This window comes from Dendroctonus ponderosae, unplaced genomic scaffold, assembly GCF_020466585.1.
Source record: "Dendroctonus ponderosae isolate FM_Combo_2020 unplaced genomic scaffold, Dpon_F_20191213v2 Dpon_F_20191213_8, whole genome shotgun sequence".
In the NCBI taxonomy this organism is placed as follows: Eukaryota; Metazoa; Arthropoda; class Insecta; order Coleoptera; family Curculionidae; genus Dendroctonus; species Dendroctonus ponderosae.
Genome location: NW_026019016.1, coordinates 11450126 through 11454871, shown reverse-complemented (window position 1 = coordinate 11454871; position 4746 = coordinate 11450126). Strand labels below are relative to the sequence as shown.

General features: G+C 35.4%; 2 long non-coding RNA genes across 3 annotated transcripts; both read left to right on the top strand.

Moving 5' to 3' along the window:
- The first annotated feature begins 6 nt into the window (after nt 1-6).
- LOC125505331 lies at nt 7-2342 on the top strand. Of its 2 annotated transcripts, none has more exons than XR_007282101.1 (2): nt 7-679; nt 2116-2342. It is a non-coding gene; the product is annotated as an uncharacterized LOC125505331 (long non-coding RNA). The 2 variants fall into 2 exon arrangements; XR_007282100.1 differs by having other exon boundaries at nt 7-683.
- A 1811-nt stretch (nt 2343-4153) lies between these two features.
- LOC125505349 lies at nt 4154-4642 on the top strand. Its single transcript, XR_007282115.1, has 2 exons — nt 4154-4534; nt 4592-4642. It is a non-coding gene; the product is annotated as an uncharacterized LOC125505349 (long non-coding RNA).
- Nucleotides 4643-4746: the final 104 nt, after the last annotated feature.

Genomic DNA, 4746 nt, shown 5'->3' with positions numbered 1-4746 from the left:
TTTTCATTGATAAATCGCCGATCGATAGAATTTAACGTTGGACCCAAACAAATCGGGATTTATGAATGACTAGCTTGGTCTATTTATTAATGTCTTTGCTTTCATTGAATCACGAGGGCGAAACCACAATTGCTCAATGGAGTCACAATATTGGGCCGTAATTTGTCATGGATTAAAAACATTTATTCATGAACAACATGTTTTATGCAGAGATAACGAGACAGACTATACTTAATGCAAATTAATGACCAGCTGAAGCCCTGCACATGGAATTGATTTCCTATCTTATAGAACTTATCTAAATCGGATTACTTCCTGGCGACCAAGAGAAACAAAACGAGGAATCGGAAGACCTCGTTAATATGGAATGGCTCTGGAATGGCTAGACGTCGTTAAAGAGGTAGGAGCACGAGCCTGATATCGCCTAGCCCAAAACAAAACATCGTGGACATAATTAAAGGAGGGCTACGTTCAGAAGTGGACAACAATGTGATAAAAAGAACGAGAAATAAAAAGCAATATACTTTGCACGTAAACGGTTTCGGTCGTGCGTTCCGACTAGAGGTCGAGTTGCAGCTATCGCAAACGCAACTGCGATTTTGGGAAAATGGCTCGTTTTTAAGCGAATGAGGATGACAATTTGGAAGTCCGAAAATACCCCCATCAATGGGAAAAAATTGTAGGTAAATTGTATTACGATTTTTTTTAAAAGGAATTGTTCTTCTTTTCCTCCCTTCTAACAAAATAAGGGTTAAAAGTTCGACATAGTTCAACTTTTCAACAGTTTTTCCTCAAATGTACCTCGCAAAGTGATCTCTTGCACAGATCTGTTGCGGCTACAAACGTCGCAATCGGCACGACCGAAACCGTACTTTTAGCATTTCAATACGCTACCAACCAAACATGGGATCATTTCAAAATAATACTTAATAACAAATTTGAAATTCGATTTTCAACTGTTAATATCTTCGGGATGGTTGATTTTTCTTGGGAATTCGGTATGGGCAGTGGTGAAGAAAAAGGAACTTTTTTTGCTACCAAGCTTTCGGCAATTTATTGCCGCCTTCCTCAGGGCTGGAAGAATCAATACACAAAATTCCATCTGATATGTTATGAAATAAAAGGGCATAAAAGGTAAAAACTACAGTTGCGAAACACTTACTGCTAACTGTTTGTCCATAAGAAGGCCGGGAACCCTCCAGAATATTCTATCATTTTTTGTACAGCTTGATGAAATACTTAATATTTTAGTTAGTTTGGTCACAATTTCTTTGTCATGGATTACACAAAACATTTATTCACGATCAACATGTTTTTCTGCAGAAATAATAAATAACGAGACAGACTACATTAAATACAAATTAATTTAGGCATTAAAGGCACTGTACAGCTAATTGATTTGACTTCCACATTTCAAATTCTACTGCTTCAAATTTCTACCTTTCTTATGCTTTACTTTTATATGAAAAATGTTTTATTTTGAATTCTTTGGGTGCCTGGTGGCTGGTTATTGTATATACTTAATTTGTTCGTTTTTTTGGTTTTGCCTTTGATTTCTATGGGAGATTTGTATAACTTATTTGGGTATTGTATATAGTTACGTTGCATCAGTTAAGGAGAAAAAGATGGATATATAGGCTAAGTGAGCAAGAAACAGACGAGAGAATGATTGTATAAGCAATGTAGCTAATTATGTTTGTTGGATTTATTATATTAAATTAATTATGTTGTGTATTTTCGCGTGGTACTTTCTTTTAAATTATTTGTTTTTTGCACCTGTCTAGGAGATTGGCATAAATAGAGCTCAGACCTCCGATGTCCGTTCTTTCGTTGATAGATTCTTTTCTATGGATATTTCTATCATTCCCAGGAGGACTATTTTATAATAGATTAATTATCCAACGCTTCATATCAGATGGAAATTTGTGTAATGACTCTTCCAGCCCTGAGAAAGGCGACAACAAATTGCCGAAAGCTTGGTAGCTAAAAAAGTTTTTCTTTGTCTTCACCACTGCCCAGACCGAACTTCCAAGAAAAATTAACAATCCTGCAATTAGTCGATATCGGTCAAGAAACTGAACTAAAAAAAAAGATATTTTTTTCGTATTTTTCAAGTGAACCCCTATAACCCCTTAAAAGGAACGACGCCAATTTGGAATCATCCTGTATATCGAAAGCTGGAACATCCTACAATCTCGACCGAGGAGTTGACCGAAGAGTTTCTACGATGACGGTATTAAAAGCTCACAAACTACTGGAAAAAATGTAGCTCTAGGACATGAGATTATGAAGAACAATATTATGCTTTTGTAAATATTGTAAAATAAAGAAATTTTAACAGTGACGATTATATTTGATGCGCCGTTGTAATAGCCATATTTCATTTTTGAATGAAAACTTATTCGAAGAAGTAAATAAATGGGATTATTAAAGTGGTTTTAATTAGTCCGGGTTATTGAGGTCGCGCTGCATCAATTTAAAAAAAGCATTAAAATTAAAAAGAAATTCGCTTAGTTCTTACCTTCGCACAGGACTAGTCATGGCTAAAGGCGTGGGAACACCTAAAGCCTTAATTCTTTGTTGCATTGTAGGTGACGCCCTTTGAGAACCTAAAAAAAGCAATACATATAAAAATTGTTAAACCGACTTGATAGCAATTTTCAAAATTTAATAATAGAGAATGCCACAAGTTATAAACATTTCCATTTTTAATACCAACTAACCCTAAGAGATAAATTGGCATTAAGGTATAATATTTTTTAAAACATTTAGATCAGATTTTCGCTATAGATGGACATCGGGGCTTATAGATGAAATAAAAATGACCCTCCCATTCAATTCTCTATCCAACGATGCCAAAACGAATTCTGTGGCTTAAATGGTTCTTGAGAAACTTCGAAAAAAGCAGCATCATGTTCAAGTGGATTTTGCGACTCAAAAAAAAACCACGCAAATTTAAAACTTCTTGAATTCAAGCCGCAGGAAATCGAATAAAAAGTTTTATGAAACAGGACATAGTTCTATGCAAAGGAAGAAGAAGATATAATCTACAGAACTACAAAACTAACAATTGATCTAATTTCTTTGAATGCGTTATTGAGGCTGATGTGTACAGGGTGTTTCCTCATAAATAGCCACCCCTAGATAGTTTATTTCAAAAAAATTGTGAAAGTGACCAAGCTAGTTGTTCATTTCTACTTCTAAATTCTTAAAAACATGCGTATGTGTTCTGTGCACACTGATCATTACCCCTTAGTTAAACCCCGGTTGTTGCACCCTACTTTTTTCGCTCACACAGTTGTTCGTATAAAACCTACATTAAGTACTTTTGCTTTTGTAATTTCATATCTGAAATATATCGTATTGAGCGTTGATCGCCAAGAACAAACTCTTTTTACCACAATTTTTGCAGTTAACCATTGAAAATGTAAACATCACATAAATCATCATTGCGCTTGAACAAACGGTCTGGATAGCAATCGTCCGTATATAAACGGTCTAGTTTGTATATGAAATGACATGTCTCTTTACATACGGTCTGCTGTATAAGGTCGTATATATATATGACCTAGTCTGTATACAAGGTGATTCAAAATTGGCATCATTCCTGACGCTGACACTTTCCCAAGCACCAAATAAATACCGAGGAAGGGCTACATTCCTACCACGTTTGTACGATACAGACAGCACAAGGAGATACAAATGGAGCAGGAGTTAATTAACTGAATACGAGAACCTGCTTGATAAGAGTGGATAATAAGGAGATTACACAGACACTAGCTTGCTTGGAGTTAACCATTCAAATGTTTGGTGTTGTATGGTTTATTTATAAACATTCAAGGTTATGAGAACAGGTTGACATTTCGACAGTACGTTGCGCAGTCAACGAATCTTGTTGAATTTACCGTTTATCATTGTCTATCTTATTGTCACTCTGGATAATTCCATGGTTACCGGAGTTTTAAATAATTACGAGCAACAGGTTAATAAGGCGGATCACCTTGAAAAACATTGCTGCCGTATTTCTGATATAGTTTTTTGCAAATTTCTGAGTTTTTAATAACAATTAATTTCTTTTACTATTTTTTCTGTACTCCTATTACAGCGCCAGACAACACCTCCAGAGGAATGACGCCAATTTTGAATCACCCTGTATATGTATGCCAGGAGTGTTTGTATGCCACGAGTGTTGCTTTCTTCCTGGGCCTCAACGTCCCTCTATTTTTCTCCCTCGTTCTTTGTAGAATTAGTTTAGGAATGTAATATTTCCAATCCAAATACATGATTTTATTTAATTCGATTTAAAAACGTTTGTGTAACCTTTTTCATTCAATAAATTTGATTGAGAAAGTAACACGGTCATTATTCTAACTTTAATACAAACTATTGCAGCTTGAAGAAGGTTTTTTTTCTAGAGCACAATACTACGTTCCCATTCACCCATGGATCCTCGGTTGTCAGGCAGTATTAACGTTTTTTGTATTGGCCAATTTTACTTTGGCAACTTTTATGGACCCTGGCATTATACCACAAGGTATTTAACTCACTACGGCTAACATTGTTTTCTTGGTATGATTTTAATGATTTTTAGCCCCGGCCGACGAAGATAGAGATGATGATTTCCGAGCGCCTTTATATAAAACTACAGATATAAATGGAATTGCTGTACGAATGAAATGGTGTGTAACTTGTAAGTTTTATAGACCGCCCAGGTGTTCACATTGCAGTGTATGTAATCATTGTATA